Source organism: Osmia lignaria, chromosome 13 (assembly GCF_051020975.1).
Source record: "Osmia lignaria lignaria isolate PbOS001 chromosome 13, iyOsmLign1, whole genome shotgun sequence".
NCBI classification, from domain to species: Eukaryota; Metazoa; Arthropoda; class Insecta; order Hymenoptera; family Megachilidae; genus Osmia; species Osmia lignaria.
Genome location: NC_135044.1, coordinates 4,348,652 through 4,367,717, shown reverse-complemented (window position 1 = coordinate 4,367,717; position 19,066 = coordinate 4,348,652). Strand labels below are relative to the sequence as shown.

Sequence of the window (19,066 nt, the reverse complement as noted above, 5' to 3'; positions counted from 1 at the left end):
CATAGACTCGTAACGAACTTTACGAATACCGTTCCGTTTCGATCGAACGAACAAAGATCAAGGAAACAGATCGCGTGGATAGCGTTGGCTGGCGAATCAATTGCAGAAGATAGACGAGGCTCGTTCCATATTTCGAATGGTTAACTCGTTTCGCCTTTGCCGTTCTAATCTGCCGTTTAGCCGATACCGTACGGCCGCGGCACGGGTTTCATAACTCGATTAAGTAACGCGCCACGTACCGCGAAGCGAGAAAATAATGCCAAGGCTCCGTGGCTGTGGTATCGTTGCCGCGATTCAGAAGCAGATAAGCGGCGCGCATAATCATTAAAATCGATCTCCCGTAGGGTGACGCGGCGTTTCGATCGATCCAACACCTCCTACCCTCTCATCTCGTTAACTTTTCCCTCTATTGTGTTTCTGTTGCGTGGATATATTTTTCCGAATGTATCCTTCAATTGCGATAACGTTAACATTTACACCAGTTGCTATCTCCATTCGAGTGTCATCATTTTAAAATCCAAACCTCCGTAACTCGTGCCATTTGTTTCTCGGCTCAAACCCTTCAGGAAATGACGTCAGAATTTAGGTAAAATTAATAATGAACGGTAAATCGGAGCTGTATTCGACTGGATTAGCTTGAAGCATCCAAAACGTCGCCGAATGAAATATCGAACCTTTGAACCTGGGATTATCCTCGAATGTCCTTGCCGGACCATTTATTTACGTCAATTTTCCGCTTCGTCACGAAGAAACGACGGTTCGTTGATAGGGAACCCGTTTGGTGGTTGTCCCGTTACGTTCATCGAGGAGGAAGCAGCGGCGAGGGAGGCTCGTTCCTCGCGAGGATGAACGAACAGGAGGAAAGAGGAGGTAACCGTACGAAGAAGAAGGAAGGGATGGTAGAGAAAAGAGGAGGAGGAGGAGGGACACGCGTGACGGCGGAGCCAGTTTTCGAACGGTCCGGAGAAAGTGGTGGCTATACATTTACTGACCTACATTACCCTCGTCTCGCCCCCTCCTCGAGAGCAAGCAAGGCTGACACCCACCCGAGCGTACCGGCACAGCGCACAAATTGTCCCGTTACACACCGGCCTGCGTACACGTCATCGCCGTGACCCACAAAATGACACCCCTCTCGCCCCGCAGTCCCCGACACACCGATTCGTTCTGCTCCGCTCCCCAACCACCGATCGTCTCCTCCTTTATTCCGAAATTATGTCACGCGAGTATCGTGCCGAAACCGAGCCGGATCGGCCCGACTCCGTTCTTCCTTCTCGTTTTCCGAATCCGCGGTAATTTCACCCTGACGATGCTCCGTTCGTTCGGTGAATCAGAAAGCAGCAACGTTTCAAAGATTTTACGTATCTACTTAGCGTCCGCGTGATCCGATTACGGTATTTGTTCTAAGACGATTACAGGTTGAACAGGTTCGCTTCTTCCTATGATTTAATCTTTAACACTCCACGATCGATTTAGTTCGAACTCTTATCTTCTTCTATATTTCGATTGCAACACGGTGGCTTTGCATCATCGGGTAGAAATTTATTTTCGAGCTTGTCGAAGCCCGTGGCCCGTTGATCGGAGTGGCCTAGTTCCCGGGGCCGAGTTCGGCACCGAGGATTTCGTCGTTTACCTCCCACCTGAACGGTTACGCGAAACACCTGGTTCCTCTTTGGTGGACGTAACGGGAGAAGCACGAAACGGTTTCCATACCGTTCCTTACCACGTAACATTACGAGATAGATCAAGGCCATTACCTTGCTGGTCGCGCGTGAACCCCAATTAGACGTTCCACGTTATTTTCGTGCGTCGCGGGCTCGACACCCAAACCCCTCGTGATACACCAACAGACTCATCGGTTCTTCGACTGACTGCTCCGTGACTAATCGGTTAGGCTGCTCGAAATAATTTCCTAGATCAATTGCTCGTTCAAGCGTGTCTTTTTTTAGCTTCACAAGTATTCGTAGAAGCAGCGGTTCGTTAACAGCGATCACCATACCCGAAATAAAAGGTTTCTACCTCGAAACTTGGAAAGTATTTTCACCCTTTCGATGATAAGTAATTTTGATATGGCCAACGATTAATCGTGTCTCCGGTACAGTTACTCGGTTAGGTACAGTTGAATCGCTTTCTGGTCTAATTGTCACTGTAACGTTTCGTCGATGAAAGTCAATGTCAGACGGCGTAACGAAATCGACAAAGCGTTCCTGGACTAACGGTGTTCCCCTCTATTCTTAGGAGCTGCCGAATTAGGCGGTTACGGTACTGTTATGTTTACCCACGATCGTTAGATACCAAGGAGGACCGTTTTCGACCCGACGCGACACGTACCGAACGAAAGAATTTATGGAAATCAATTTCACCGATCGAACCTTCGATGGCCATCGATCCGATGTAGAAAAGAAAAAAGAAAACATGAGGGAATTTTCAAAAGTTTGCATATATTAAAGATACACAGGATCGGCGCAACTTTCACGTACTTATAAGAGCTAATAGAGACGCGTTAAATGCAATGCATCGACCCAGTCTTACCTCACTTTATCACTTCCAGCCTCGACTTTCTTTCGCTTACTTATTACCTTTCTAACTCGCAACGGCACGCCAGGCTGAATTTCTTCGCGGAAGTTTGACCGTGACGAGGTTAAGATACAGGTAGACGGGGGAAAAGTTTTTTTATTTTTTTTACGTAACGGTACTAACAGTCGTATAAATGGAAATCGAGTAATTTGATCGATGGAGAATTTAAAAACCGTTTTGTTATTCATTCGGAGGCGACAAATTTTCTTCAACAAAGTGTTCGAGTTTGATTAAGAAACGCGTACCTCGAAGAGAAACTCGGGTTACTTTGTGAAATAGAAAATGAATAGCGGCGCTGGGAAATAAATAAGCAAACAATGCAACTAATAGATCACTAATATTCAGAGTCGGGATAAAGGCTCGAGTCACGTAGCAGTCGTAAATTCGATGTTAACAGAGTTATCGGTTAATTCGAGCGAGGTAACGAGGCGAACCGCTCGAGACAGGAGCGTGAAGGGTTAACGGGCGTAAACGTTAGAGAAGTGTGACAACGATCGTGCCGGAGAAAATCTAACGGTATCGCAGCAGAGAGCTCTCGGCATTAACTCGCCTACATCGAGCCGCGATATTACGTCCTCTCGTTTCGTAATCCCGGTACCTGGTTTCGTAACTGAAACGACTAGCGGTTCGCTACGAGCACCGATCAACGCGTACAACCTATGCACATCGAAAGCGCGAAATTTTCAAACAATTTCCTTTTCCTTTCCGTTTTTCATACCTCTAACGCGAGCTACTTTCTCGATCGACCAATTCCGTGCAACAGTTTTCTCTTTCATTTTTCCCTTTTTTTTTTTTTTTTTTTTTAATTATCTACGATTATCTTGTTTCAACACCCGTGAAATCCTTTTGTTCTGGTACGAATTTCTTAGGAATTGCATTTTCTTAATAAGATAAACGTGGTATCGAATCGAAAACAATTTCTCCGTGTAGGTCTAAAAAAAGAAAAGAAAGTATGGTAGCTCGAGTGAGGGTTCAGCGACACCTGGCCGGGCGATTGTGAAATCGTGTTTTGGTGGTTCCTGCATTCCGGGTCAGGATCCTTGAAGCGGAGCGAAAGACGCAAGTTCAATGCGAGGAGGAAGCGTCGCTTGGAAGGTGGCTGTTACCGGGATCCGCAGGCGCCGACCGCTATAATTCTCGCAAGCAAGCAGCAACTTTCACGCTACCATTCTCTATCTTCTTTCCCCTCGATGAGTCGCCGTTTCGTTCGCTCGTGTGGGAAGAAAGTGCACATGTAACACTTACATGACAAGTCAGACCCGTACGTAACGTACAGACCGTTCTAAAAGGCTCCGTCGCGTTCCGTCATTTCGTCAATGTCAATGCCATTCGCCCGGTGGGCCAACTTTGAAATATTACAATTTACAGCTAAATAAGTGATTAAAATAAGTAACAAAGACGTCGGCATCGTTTGAATTTGATTTTCCGTTTGAAAGACAGCGAAGAAAAACCTCGAGGACAGAGCCGTGTTCGAACGTGACTGTTTTCCGGAAGTTTTCCTCAATGCCAGCGGCGATTCTGGAGTTTCGAATGCCAACAGATCACGGCAAGGACATCCGGTATTAGAAAATCAAAATGTAAGAAAACGATGGAATAAATTATCGCGCGCGTAACTCGTTCGAGTTTAAATGTTGTTCTTTCGAGCATCGCGACGCGGTAGGAGGTTCCCTCGGATTGAAGAGGAATTTTCGTGAAAATATATGAAATTTTCAGAAACGATCCCCAGTGACGTAGCCTCCGCACGCAGTTGCCCCGCTGTTAATCGATTCCAGGAGCGTAGCCCAGTGCTCCACTTTGGTATTTTTAAACTGTCCTCCTCTCACCGCCCTTCCGGTCCGTTCTTCGTCGCCTCCAAGCCATCTAGCCACTTCTTTCGGTCTACTTTCTGTACACTGGTGCTCGTATCGACGGGTGGGGAAACGGTCCGGTAAATATTTACAGTTAACATGGTTACATAATAAGCGTGCTGAGGCGAGTATACGCGTGTGGACGGCGCGAGATCACGCGGCTGATAACGGGCCGTCACCTGGCCAGCCTCGATTCCCCGCCCGGAAACAGCTGGTCCCATCCTTTTCTTCCAATTTTCCAACTACCGAAATAACCCAGCTTCTCCGTTTCTTCTTGAAACGAGAAGATCTGTCGTGCGTACCCAAGCGATTTCAATCTACACGTGAATCGTTTCGGATCGTTCAGGTATATTAAAGGTCTCGTTTCATACTAATTGTTTTCGAACCTCCAAATACATACCGGATCTAAATGTCTCTGATACTTAATTGTAGTATTAGTCGGCTTTATACACCGTTTGCGTTTGAAAGGGGATACAATGGTATAAGTCGTTAAGGTGGTATGCTAACTTGGTTCAAGCTAAAGTGATTCTGTTATTCTCGTTAGAGAGCATCTTTGTGCGAAAGATAGGTCTCATTATATATCTAGAAAAGTCTATATTATATTGTGTTCCAATCTCGGGATAATAGAAAGAAATTATTGGAGTAGCAAAAGCAGTAAGTAGATGTTTGGATACCATCCTCGTTTTTTATCGATTCCTACATATCGCCTCCAATCCTTTCAACTCGCTACAAGAACATCGTTCAAAGCCGAACGAAGAGAAAAAGAAATTCGCGTCCATCAATCCCTATCGATCCTACGAATGACTTAATAGCTACCTGTCGGCGAGTAAAAACCGTCGGGGAAAGAAGAAAATGATGCGCTCGGGGATAAAAAACGAGAAGAGAGTGTTGCGAACCGATTGAGGAGACCGTGATATATCCTTGACAGTCTGGCAAGGACCGTCGCCGTAACCTTCCGTTCTGACGGGACAAATAGCTAGGGAAAAAAGTCGATGACGAAGGAAACGGTGTGCAAACCCTGCAGCAGGCTCTGCTCCGGCCCGTGGATTTACCTGGCGCGATAACTCGAGGTACGCAAGGCCGTAAGCTGTTACACGTAATGCGCATAACGCGTTGCGTGGACCCCGACTACTCGTTCCTTCCTTCACAATTTACACGTTTCTATACGCGTCGGTGCTCGTGCACTAGTGCAAGTGACGGTGTCTCTTAGCTAGTTAGAGGTCCTTGAGTTATGTAAAAGCCAATCGGCTAGCGATCCTTGCATTTCCCTCAACCTCCAACGTTTAGACGGACTTCCGGGTTGGAGGACAAAGAGGACTGGCCTCTGTTAGTTTGAAAATGGAAAAACCTTGCGTCGCGTCGGGTCGATCGAGCGATCTTGATTCGAGAAAACGTCGAAGAAAGGCCCGGTATTCGGTTACAGAAAACCGGGTGAACGTCGTTTGCATAATAACGAGAACAATTCTAACGGTCCCTCGTTCTACATAGAATCGGGATCGATCGCGGCGACACGCAGCCTTTCGATCGTTTACAGTTTACAGCGTACGGTAAAGGCGAGATAGTCGATGGAAAAACGAGGCTGAAAACGCATGCGAGCATCGGGTTAATCGATCGGTCGCACGAGACTTACCACTTACCGTCCGCTATTACATAGCAGGAATCGTGTCACGGATCGTTTGTAATAAATAAAATATTTATATCCGCTGGTCGATCGACATCCTCGCAATTTCCTAACGATCGCTAAGCGTTGCTCTCTCGAGCTCGTAATCGTTTTGCTCGAGCAAGGAACGGCTAAAGGATCGCCGTTACGCAATCCCGGAAAATGCCGCCCGATAACCCTGGCTTCTCTATGGAAATTTCGACCATGAAACGCGGTAAGAATCGTTAACTAGCTTTTATCTAAACGATCAAACGCGTCGTGCCCATGCTACCTGGTCAAAGGTGATCAAATACCAGGGACAACGTTCTCTTACATGCCAGCCAATCGTTAGCCAATATTCGTTTCCTTTTATTTGTCTTACTATTTAGGAAAATGGTGCAAAATTCAGAATTTCGATGGCGATCGATTCATGGAAAGTGGATGGTAAATGGCGTGGGGCTCAAACTTTGCAACCCACTGACCCATTTACTAACGAAAAGCATTATTAAACAGCTTAGTCGGAAAACGTTGTAGATTCATTTGGAACGAAGATAAAGATTCGTGCAATGAAGATGCGTGACGTTCGCGGAAACGTGGTTTCAACGCGAAACACTGTAGATATTTATATTCTCAATGCCAAATGTGCCGTGTATTCTTATGTACAAATCGCTTCTGTCGTCGTTTCCTGTTGCTTGTGTAACAGTTACGCTTGAATATAAAACGCTTGGAAATGAACGGCCGTGAATACAAAAAAGCCGCGGGTTCAGCGATTGTAATAGCCGCTCGATAAGCAACGACAGCTCGTTTATCAACGCTTCCATGCCATACATTTTATTAGCAAGAATAATTGCTAATGATACTAAGTGTTACTTCCGTTTTCTTTCTATAATACCGATCATTTATTCTTTTGTAACAAAAACTGTCGACTAATTATTGTAATTGAGTGATTAACAGGAGAGAACACATGTGCGGCTGGCACAGTAGACACGCTTCAGTACGAGTTGTTAGGAATACTTTAAATGCCATTGACGCATCGAGAAGTAATTTTCTAATGTTTCAAATTAACGCTACAATTTTATTTTTCTTCATTTTCCTCGGTAACGATCGTTCTGTTAACAATTCTCGACACGGCGACGTCGCAATTTATAAAAATATGAATAATTGAAGCACCGAACGAGTGGAAAGAAAGCCAAGGCTCTCGTTTATTTAAACGGAAATTAAAAAGGAAATAAAGAATAGGAGGATTACTATTCTAAACGTTTCTGCCGGTAGTCCTTCTGAAAAGAGTCTGCACGCGATAAATCAAGCTTGAGATTCAAGGTAAATCCTCGGCGAGGAGGATCGCCGGTGAACACTTGCCGAGGGTGGCGGTGTTTTTCATCCATTCTCGGGCTCGCCCTGGCCCGGATATGTTCCACGATGTCCCACATTTCGCGGCACGATGCTCACCACGATCTGGAGCAAAGGTGAGACCTCTTTTAGAGAACAGAGTCGTAATCGCGAGAGGTGGATTGCTCCTCTTTCGTGGCCGTTACCGTTAACGCGTTCACTGCCATATCGTAGCGATAATGCACGCGTTACGATTAGGATAATCCTGTAACGATGATAATAGCTTCGATCGATGGTATTTAACGCGATAATACCAGCCGGGTTGCGTAACAATGGCCGACACGTTTCGAAGGAAAGGTGGTCCGGTAACGGTCGAAATATCGGGATAGGATTAGATCGGTGTGGGTGAATGGGTTGTTTATCGATCTACAGAGGGATCGGTAATGAATCGAAACGAGTCGTGGTCGATAACGGTAAAATTTGCCCCGTTACATTGGTCGAACAACAATAACGCCAACGTCGATCGGTAATTGATCCTCTCGTTCGGCTCCACGGCGATCGATGACGATTCTCGATCCCGTGGGAGTTTCTGAATTAAATGCTCGAGTCATTGACTCTACCGAACGTCGTACGGTTCGCAGACTACCACGCGTTGTCACCGATCTTCGGTGGATCGTTGCAGTTCGAAGCGATTGATTTGGGACCGTCCCTTTAACGCGTAGGAACTTCTTTTCGATCTATATAATTAAACCGAAGCCTTTGCAACGATAACGATAAAAAGGCTGGGGTGAAAATGTGACGATTAGCCGGGTGTATTCGGGAACGATCATAAATCAAATATATCGGAGAGCAGCTGAAACGCTTTGTGGTTTACGTAATACGCGCGATGGTACGCGGCAACGTCAATTAATACCGTATTACGAAATCGTTGGCTATTTGCATCACACGGACGTTGCCCATCTGTGTCTAGGCCTCCCAGCCTTCTGCACTTTATTCAAAGACATTCGTTATTCTTGCTACGCTGATTACGGGTTGCACAATTCGCGCTCGCGAAGTATATCCAACGAAGGATCTTCGTCTTTTCGGGAACGTTGTAAATTTATCGAAACTTTAAAGAATTCAGGGAACAAAGTCATCCTTCGATTGTAAAGATTAATTGGTGAAATTAGCGAAGCGTTATTAAGCGGATAAATATAGGAAACAAATCGACAATTCAATTGAATCGAATCGTTTCCGCTTTATAAATTGAATTCTACCTTACGTCCGAGCTCTGAAAGAGAGAATTCGAATCACAATTAGGGTGGTCGAAAATGTTGTTATTTAAACTTGAATTAAACGTATCGATCGAGATTGCTATAAATAATTTGAAAAAGCCGCTCGCATGGTACTACATTTAGATCGAAGAATTTCGAGCCCCCTCTAACGTTATGTTCCTAGTTGGTGTTTATTTTTTAATCGTAAAACACAGCTTGTACTACAAGGCCGCTAAAATTGACTTGCATGAGTGTCCTTGCTCGAACCATTAATAACGGGATAATTCTTTTTTTCTTTCCGCAGAAATAGATAAACAAAATAATCATACGTTCGACACTAATAATTCTACGGGACTCGTTACGAAAACGCGGTTGTAATCGCCACCGAGGAGAGAATCCTTTGCGTAACCGATAATTGAATACTCGTATAATTTTACATAAACAAAGACGATACACGAGTATTTTACTTGTGTTTATTCGCAGAAGGTCTTAGAAAAAGGTTAATAACGCGAGAACAGAATATTTTTCATTCTAATCATAATCTTTCCTCTAACGAGTCTATAATTTCCATGGATTAAATCACGCTTGATTGTCTCATCGTTTCAGTTTCAACGTTTCTCGTTAACTCTGACATAACTATGCTTTGACTTTTCGGGGTCATCGAAGATTTATCGAGATTTTTATTTAATCATCATTCATAACTCTATAGGTTGGAAAATATTTTGAAAGCAACGGAGAATTTTCTTCAAAGGGGTTGAAATTCGACGAAAGGTTATTTCTCTTACTCGAGACGATAATTTGAGCAGACACTTTTCTTTTTACCGTACACTTTCGTTGTACATCATGAAAATCCGGCTTGCTCGTCTCGTCTCGGTCCGCCTCATCTTCGTCAGCGCGCGGTTTAAAGCGTGACCCGCAAAAAGGCTCGTCGCGAACGGAAGAAAAAGGGCTGCCGGGGTAAAAATAATGTTTCGCGGACGTCATTAACTGGCGACGAAAATACGGTGACGAGGGGCATCGTCTAAGAGACGCGACGGACGGATAAATCACGACAGCTTCGCAGCTAAGTCGCCTGCAAACCGGGGCCAGACAAAAATCGTAAAAGAGTTCGAGGAACGAACCGAGACACCCACAGGATTTGCACTTGCTCGCGAAGTAGCGTTTCTAAAACGGAAGAAAAAGAATCACTCGCCTTTATACTCGAGTTTAATATTAATTTGTTGCATATCACATCGGATATTCGAGTGACACAAAATGGCACTTGCGGTACAATTGAAATCAATTTGAAGCTTAAGATTTTAAATTCGACGGTTTAGCGAAATATTTCTTTGATACTTGGTTTACTTTAATCCTAAAGAGGGCAAACGATGGTGGATAATGATGGAAAATATTTCCACGAGAGGGAAGCTCTCTTTCAGAGAGAATGAAGTTTGCGACCAAGATTCTGTTCCCCTGGCAGAAATCTACCAAGATTAAAAGTCGGATTCCGATGACATACAGCGGGCAAATGCGCTGTCAAGGAGGGAAACGTTTCAAAAGGAGCAAGTAGAAAATTCTTAGCGCATTTCTTCGTCCGACAAGCCTCTTCATCCCTTTCGCCGACTCTTTAAACCAGTCGAGCTTCCGTGTGTCTTATTAATTTTAAACGTGAATTATCCCCTCTAAACCGACCCTACGTGGATTATAAATAACCCGGACGGAAAATGTAACGTTAATACGAAGAAATAAAAATACAAAATACTCGGTATAAAAAGAAGAGAAATATTTCGACGCCTGTTCCGTTAATCGTCGAGGATGCTGATCAAGGATATTTCCCAGCTAATCAGCAGGTGGGGTCACGCGACGAAGCAGGTGCGCGAAGAATCGTGAGGCGGTGTTGGAACACGCGTTGTCGCCGATGCGTACGAAGCGTAGGCATTTAGCGTGATGTAAGCGTAATCGGAAGAAGACCTTGCGAGTCGCGTGACTCGTGCCGAGGATTCTACGAGATATCCTCTTCTTGGTACCGATTGCGATACCACGATGAAATTTCTTTTCTTCAAACCCCGTACCTTACCGAGTCGATTCCCTTGGTCAAAGATGAACGATCGATGTTCGAAGGTAAGCTTTCCAGCTGAAAAATATAAGATATCGAAGAGAAAAGAACGATCAAGGTCCGCTGTGGCGATAACTAGGTGTCCTTCGTGATCCGATCCTCAGGGTCGTCGATTTTTTCCGTCTGGCCCGAACTCGATCGTAATTTACATCAGGTTTCACCGATAATTTGTATTTATCAAGACATTTGCCAACATCTGTTTCTAATTGAACAAAGTAGACCGCCAACGTGTATATGTATTTGAAAGTGTCGTAGATCATGCTTAGATAACGAGAGTCGATTTAGTCATCGAACGAGGGTCGTAGAGGATTTCCAATCGGGCAAACATTTCCTCGATCGATCCAAATTCGGGCAAGCACGTGGAGGTAAGGTGTAGAGATCGGCATATACAGGAAGCAACGAGGAGACGAGAACGGTGCCAAAGGCGAGTACGGCCTTGCGATCACTCGAATGGAAGGCATCACGTGCGGGATAAACGAGCCTGTTGTCGTAGGTCGGTAACGATCATCGCCGCTGTGATTTATTCGTCGAGCGTCGAAAGAGAGGAACGCGGATAAGAAGGATAGTGAAGTCGCGAGTTGCGGAGGACGAGAGAACACAACGACCACTAAGCGACGCGACCGGGGGAAATTAATTTCCACTGGCCTATTTATATCGATCGGTCTCCCGTGAGAAGAGGCTGTGTAACCGTTTCCTATAATGCCGCTCGTTGTATAACGATCACGTTTTTTTTTTTGTTTTTTTTTTGTTAATTTTTCTTACCTAATTAGTCGATCGATCGAATCAGCTCTGTTTAGAATTTATCCAAATTTCCTTCCAGCCTTCTGATCTGAAATTTAATTATATCGGTCTTACTAGTAGCTCCTATGACGATTATCGGTAATCTATTCTAGAAATTTAATTAAATGAAATAATTAGGAAATTAGAAAAGAAAGATTTGAATGCTTCCATATCAGTGGTCAGACAAGGGATAAAGGTTACCGTTTGTTTTGCATCAGACTTTGATTCGATGGATGAGTTGTCTTATCTCGTTCACTCCAGTTCTCGAATCGATAAGTGATATATCGGTGGTCGTGCTTGATCGCAGCAGCACCTGTCGATGGGTCGTATGCGCGTAATTCTCGTGCGTGATGTTGTGTAACCCTCACGTTTCCCTTGCTCACGTGCCAGCCTACCTGTAATCAGTCATCGAGTGTAATTATCAGCGATGCAACAATGTCGTCGTGGCCGCGGACAAAGTTTCGCTACGCTGCGATGTGTCTTCATTTACGATCAGCTGGAAAAGGTGGAAAGCTCTTGAAACTATGCTATCGACGAGAAGTAGTATCGTCACTATAACAATAGAAGTACTTATCGAGAGTACTTATGTAATTGAAAGTAGGCGAACGACGTTGCGTAGTCACGTGTCAGAGTTGCTGCGTGCTTTTACAACTGATAGTGATCACTGGGAAGACAAAGGGTCCATCACGACGGATTCTTCGTCTTTCACATTGATCGCAAGTTAAATCGACCGACTGCTACGTCAACGTTCAACAACTTATCCTTTGATTTTGTTCGCGACAGACTTAGAATTCTGATTTCTTTTCATCCCTCGAATGTATGCTCGAACGTTCATTTTCAAATTCCAAAAACAAGGGATAGCCCTTTCGTCTGTCTAGCTATAGACCACTCTTGTGAGAAATTATTTGAAGCAAACGACAAAGCAGGAAGATACGTCAGTTTTATTTAGAAAACAATGAAGTTCGTAGGGTTAGAACAGAACGAAATATCCCGAAAGGGCTGAATGTAGACAAGATATGTAGACGGAAATCTCTGTCGAAAACAGTAGGTACTGTCAGTTCGATGGTTCAATTCTAAAGAGAAGCAACCAGTAACCCCGACCCCAAGCCAGATTTAACCGACGATTAGAATAGAATCTCTGTGAACAATCGATCGAGTCACGAAGCATAGTCATCGTCATCCTCGTGAATCATTCTAACGTCTTCGAGTTCCACGTGACCGAGGGATTATCGACGTGTCTCGCGGGTAAAAACGTTAGCATATTACGGGGCCGCGAGTTGCGTAAACGTTTAGCTCGCATAACCAACCAGGCTGTGTCACGTTTCGGTCATGAAGAAGAGAACGCGACGATAACGAAGGTTCGTCGTTTGAATTAACGAGGCCGACACGTGACTTAACCGAAGTACGGATGCGTTCGCGGTTTCCTTGGAAATCCACCCGTCGATTCTTATCCTCGTGACCGCGAATAACACGATCGCGTCCAAGCGTTTCCAAGCGATATCCAGTCTTGTTCGCTAGCTGCGTTCATTTCGAATCTCGGTACACGTTGATCGAAGAGACGCGTTTTCCTCTCGAGGAAAACGTCATCGGCCTCTGACGCCAGATACAACGACAATAGTTTATCCGTACGGGTCGATGCTCGGAATAAAATAGAGAAAAGAAGAACGAGAAGTCTCTTTTTCCCTGGATTTGCAGCCGAGAGCAGACGCGTTTTCACCCTTCTGTACATAATCAATTTTTCCTCGTTCCAAGGAACATCGAACCCGCATCCTCGGCATCAGCAGAGTGAAAAGACCGAGACAAAGACTCGAGACGACCGGAAACGAGACAGTTTGAAATTCTCCGCTGAACTTTCCCGTTCTGCGAACGCCAACGTCATCCCATTTGAATCTTACAGCGGTGCACGTCAGGAATAAAACATTTGACGAAAATTAACCAAGACGACCGGAACCTTGTAGCACAGATCGTGGTCGTGTATAGGATCGATAATTGGAGAATCGTTATTAAGAATTGTCGGTTCTCTCTTAATTTTCGCGTGATTTTTGTTTTCTTCGAAAATCCCACGGGCAAAATTTCTATATTTAAACGACCGAGACGGCATTGATATTATATTGCTAACGGGAAAGGTAAATAACGATTGCGTCACATTGCGGCCGTGAGAACCGTGAAAAGGATTCCAAGTGAACTTCGATTAAGGTCCAGGCAAGGTTCATTGATCGATCATCGAACGGAATTCTAGCGAAAAAAAGGAGGACGAGTTTGAAAAGACAAAGGATAATTTCGGATCGAACACCTAATACGCGATGCCGATTGGTTCGACGACCGAACGATGTATGCTCTTATCAAAACAGCACCGGGGTATTTTCGCGTTACCGCAGTCTAGACTTTTGTTAAACAAACACGTCGTCGCAACCGGCTGGTATATCGGTGCGAAAAAAGCAACGCTAGCGTCGTTTATTCGCGTTCGATTCTCCGGAAAACGTCTGCTCGTCATGACAGCTTCGAAAATTGATCGAACTTTGTTACCAAGAAAATAAATAAACGGATCGATTTCGATCGACGATAGCCATTCAGCCATCTTTAACCATGACCTTTCTTTTTTCAACACGTATTATTATTTTTTTCAACGTACGAAGAAGTTGCGATCGATCATTTCCCATCGATCGGAGACTCGAGCATTCTCCTCGCGAAGGACTTGCGCGGCTAATTAGGATACAGCCTGGTTGTAAGTACGCGCAACCAATTAACTAGTTAGGAATAAATTACCGCTTTTACCTGGCGTGCGGTTACGTAAGCCTGTTACCAAGACTAACTGTACCTCTCGGCACAAGATATCATTACCACGACGATATGTATTTCTCTTTGCTTTACGTCATCGCCACGATTAGGACACCGCCAGCTACATGCCGGGCCATTTTTTCAAACGAAATTCGGATTCATTTTATTGCCTTATTCCGGCAATGTCGATGACTGTTACGCTTTGAACTTGAACATTTTTGTGATAAGGGAACCTTGACTAAAGATTAAGTTCGAGGTTAAGTTCTTCGTTCCTATTTGGTTCTATAATCTCTGAAAGCTGAATTTTCATATTTACACCAGTTAAATTGATTAATCGTTTACCGGCAAGATTATATTTTTCCAGAGAACGTTCCAAGATCGAGGGTCAATACGATACAGGTTATAAAAGAGAAAGAAAGACGAATAAGCAAAACGTTGCTTTTAATTCCCCCTTTTTATTTGCAATCTTATCATATCGTCTGTAATAAAAAGACGATTTCTTGTTGATCGATCGCAGGGAACTATCTCTAAAATCAAGATTCCTCTTCTTGTTCCATTTTTATTTCTACTTCTACTTTGCATTCAGTAATCGTTTCTGTGCAGACGAAAATGCAGACGCTTGTCTGGTTTTCAAAAAAAGAAAAGGAGAGAAAAGAAATGAATGCAACCCGTCGTCTCTGTTTATACGAACAAAGGTCAAGCGAGGAATCCAAAATTTGAAACAGTACGATCTCTCGGCGAGATAACTATCGAATACTTAAACAAAACAATTTCGTTGAAATAAATAAAATTTTGCTTCCGATGAAACATCGATTTCATTTGGTTGTATTAAAATAATGCAAAAATTCGAAGAAATCCTAAAATTATATAAGAAACCTCGGGCGATAAAGTATTGACGTTACGAAGGAATTTCTCTCTCTCGATGTATTCTAAAATTTTAATTCATTCTTCGTTCGTTCGATCGATAGATCGTTTTAATCGATCCTCTCGGTTGGCTAACTATATTTAACTCGGCCGGTATTATGCATACAGTTACATCACGTCGCGATTAAAATAGCAAATCCGCGAAGTTCACGCTCGTAGCTGGCAACGCGAAGCACAGCTGCACCGTAATCGTGATAACGTTATCACTGTTCGGACTATGTCTGCAAATATATTTGCGCCGTTAAGTGCAACCTCGTGCTGCATTATTATTCGTCTCGTTACTCGGTTCCCCTCCTCGTACCACGCTCTAAACGATACATCTGTCCTTTGCTTCCTCGAATATTTTTCATTTCTCATCCGTTTTATCGCTTTTAATCCCTCCAACTTCGACTCGCGAATTTTTCCACGAAACGGATATCTTGTCTCGATCGAAAGTACTTTGAGTAAAAATATCTAAGTACCGGACGTTTTTTAGATAACGTTGGCCGTTAAGGAAGGTCAGTTGGGACTCTTTGTACATAATAAAGAAATTAAATTCGATAATGTTTATATTGATTGATGGACCTGTTGCAAAGAAAATGGGTATACAGTATTTTTGTGGCGAGTGTTTATTACCGTATCTTCGTTCTCAATCGGGTAAATATAAATTTAATTACGCGAGTGATCAATGCATTTAATTATTACCGCTGACGCAGAAGATTGTTGTAATTGAACGATAAGTACATCGTGTATGAATTTTGGAAAATCCGTCTTCGATCTGGAAATTTGCTTGAAAAACACTTAAAATCTTTTGCATTGGAAAAAAAAAATGTTGCCTCCGGCTTTGTTCGCGAACATTATTTGCGTACGACTTTAATCACGTGTGTCATTATTCATCTTTATTTACGCAAATTTGATGGTCGGTTGCGCAACACGTTTATTGTTTACAATGAGCCGATGACGTTGCTATCTTTTTTTTTTTTTGCCGTTGTCTATATTTTCGACGTATTCAGATGTAACTGACCTTGCCGTACGTATATCGTGACTTTGTCTTTCAAGATTTCAACTCGTCATTCTTATTTCCAAAACATTATTCAACAATATTATTACTTCGGACTCATCTAACATTCCCTTCTATCCTTCATTCGCATATCTGCGTAATTAATTACGTCGTTTAACTCATTAATGACCGCATAGTGAAAACATGAAATTTAGTTTATCATCTTGTATTGCGCGAAATTACGACTCGCCCCCAGTACCAAGACAACAGTCTCGATAATGGCGAACAAACGAGAGTGTTATTCATTGTATGGCCTTCGCGTGATCGGTTATCGCGGCAGTCTAACTGAATGAAAAAAAAACATTCGACCATACAGGTTGGACCAGTGAAAAACAAATCGCGTTTCATCGTTTAAACGAACCGTTTCCGGTCGTCACTTTTCCAGACGTTGCAGATTTTCTTTTAGCTTTCATCTTCGTCCTGTTATCAATCAATTTTCTTTAGATCTTGTTTCATTCAGATTTATGTCTCGTACAGTCTTATGCGGGCAACTTATCGGAGGTAATAGATTCAAACCTGAAAAGAGAATTCTTCTGGACAAATTCCAGCGATCCTCCCGCCGTGTGGGGTACACCGGAAGCGCAAATACGATTGATCGTTAACATTCATTGAATCGTTTTCTGCGCATCGTCCCGCGGAGAGGTCGATTCTGTTATCAAGTCACCGTCTGGCAGCCTGTTGTGCGTCTCAGGATACGTCAATAACATCGTAAAATCCCGACCTACCTCCACGGATCGAGAGGAATTGGTCGGTTACGATGCGCAAAACGTTCTTGTTACTTACACGCGATTACTCACCGAGTACAATCGCGAGCAACGAGGACTTGTACCGAGACAGAAAGCACACCGAGTTGTGTCGATCATGTACCATGGGACCACCGTCGGTCTTGGGGGCGGAGCCACGGGCTACCCCCACCTTCGGCCTCGCACCAATAGTATTACAACGCGTCAGGTGCCTTCCCCCTCCATATTCCCTTTAACCGAGAAAACGTAATTGCCCGTAAGTGTACAATTCGTTTTCGCGTTCCCAGTTGAAGTTTCGATAGCTTTCCAAGCACTGATAGTCTCGACGTTCTTTATTCTCTGACAAGTGCACGCCTTTCCTTGTCAACTGCGATGCTCTGCTGCAACTTCAAACCTGGCTACCTAAATCGAAAACACGATGACGCGATTAAAAAGCTTATTAACATTGTTCCGTCCTCTCGGTCAAAACAAGACCAAGTTCCACGTCGTTCATCTCTGCCCAGGTGTGTAAACAGTTGGCTGAACTGTTTACACACTGACATTTCGCGAAACGAGCGATTTAACGAATGTTCAGCAGAAATTGTTGTACGCATCGAATGGATATGGATGATCATTATGCAGTCTGTTTCGGTGTCATTGAAGAATATAGAGCTTTGACTCTAGCTGAACTATACGCAATATTTATAGATTCTCTAAGGCAACCTCGTTCAACGATTACAGTAACTGTTTAAGTTGAAACGACAGCTTCCTGTGCCAAATCAAACTTCGACCAGCTAGAACTGTAAACCAGCAAAACTCTTTATCCTCGACATACTTTTTTAATAGCTCTGCTCCAAGCAAATAGATTAGGTTATGATAAACATCTTTGGAACAAAAATACAATTGTTCAAGCGTTAAAGAGATACCTTCTACGAGAGTTTGTAATATTTATTAAACGATTGTATCCGTTGAAATCGAAAGAAAAAGGAGGGGATCGAGCGAGGATAGACACAGTCCTGCATCGAACGTGCCATTCGCTCATTAAATCTCTTACGGTTTGGGTTACGTAACGAGCTTGAATTCTGACATAATACACTTGGCTCAACACGTGTACCCGCCTCGAACTTTTACTATCCGCTCGGTGGACAAGCTTGGGAAATCCTAGAACCGCTCGCAGCCTCTGTTAATTAGACATCCAGCCTGGAAAAGAGAGGAAAAAGATCGCTTTCTATCCTCGATCTTCCCGATCGATCCGATCGATACGAAATTGCGAGAATTTCACGGGAGTTGTTGACGAAAATTCTTTGCGTGTGGCGAGGAAATAAAATCGACGAGTCGTCCAAATGATTTGCATAGAAAAACAGAAATTAATTCTTTTGATACGCTCATTGGCAAATTGAATGCAAAAAATAGACAAGACACAGAGCACTGTACCTTGGTGTTTGTATGGATAAACGGACATTCAATCTGTTGGTAATTATATCAGAATAAGAAGGAAAAAAAGTTTAATCGCGATCAGAGAAGAAAACGAAGGTTTTGCTGAATGTTTTCAACCAGCGAAATCGAGGTCGATACGATCGAGGTTATACGATGACCAGCCTCGAACCAAGGAAGTCGTTGTTGAACGTTGATTGCGAAGACGCTAATAAATGAAGTCAATTGAACTATCGTGTCGATATCGTGCGAAACATGATGGAGAAACAACTAATTAATTTTTTGTCACAACATATCGTTATGTAGAGTAAGTTCGTGATAAAATTGTTATTTTCACTGAAAATGGACAAAAAAATCAACAATATTTAGTTGCCGCAAGGTCAAGATAACATTTGTGCGCGAAGAAAAACACTTACTTCTTTGTTAGCGTTAATGAAAGATTGTTAGTATTGTTTAAAGTATAATACAGGTGAAATATGAAATGTCTGGAAATGAAGATAGAAAATGGCTGGATTAAGAAAGGTAACCGGCCGACTTTTCAGCTGCGATTCAGCGGGGTCAAGGTGCAAAGCATTCGATATACCGATTTCCCAACAGCTCGCGAAGCCTTATGTAATAGCATAACCACTCGATTGCAGTAATTCACCTT

General features: G+C 43.5%; 1 protein-coding gene and 1 long non-coding RNA gene across 5 annotated transcripts in view; one reads left to right on the top strand and one right to left on the bottom strand.

Annotated features, from left to right (window-relative positions):
• Nucleotides 1–19,066, top strand: part of LOC117602215 (caveolin-3) — a 176,667-nt gene that overhangs the window by 73,473 nt on the left and 84,128 nt on the right. The gene's annotated exons all lie outside the window — the stretch shown is intronic.
• The window catches only part of LOC117602220 (uncharacterized), a 28,786-nt gene that overhangs the window by 9,150 nt on the left and 570 nt on the right, over nt 1–19,066 (bottom strand). The window contains exons 2-4 of one of the 2 annotated variants that reach the window (XR_004580913.2): nt 11,722–11,915; nt 11,503–11,569; nt 5,901–7,518 (exon numbers count right to left, since the gene is read on the bottom strand). This is a non-coding gene — a long non-coding RNA (uncharacterized LOC117602220). Of the gene's footprint in view, nt 1–5,900; nt 7,519–11,502; nt 11,570–11,721; nt 11,916–19,066 lie in introns of those variants that run through there. The other variant, XR_004580914.2, reaches the window with a different exon arrangement.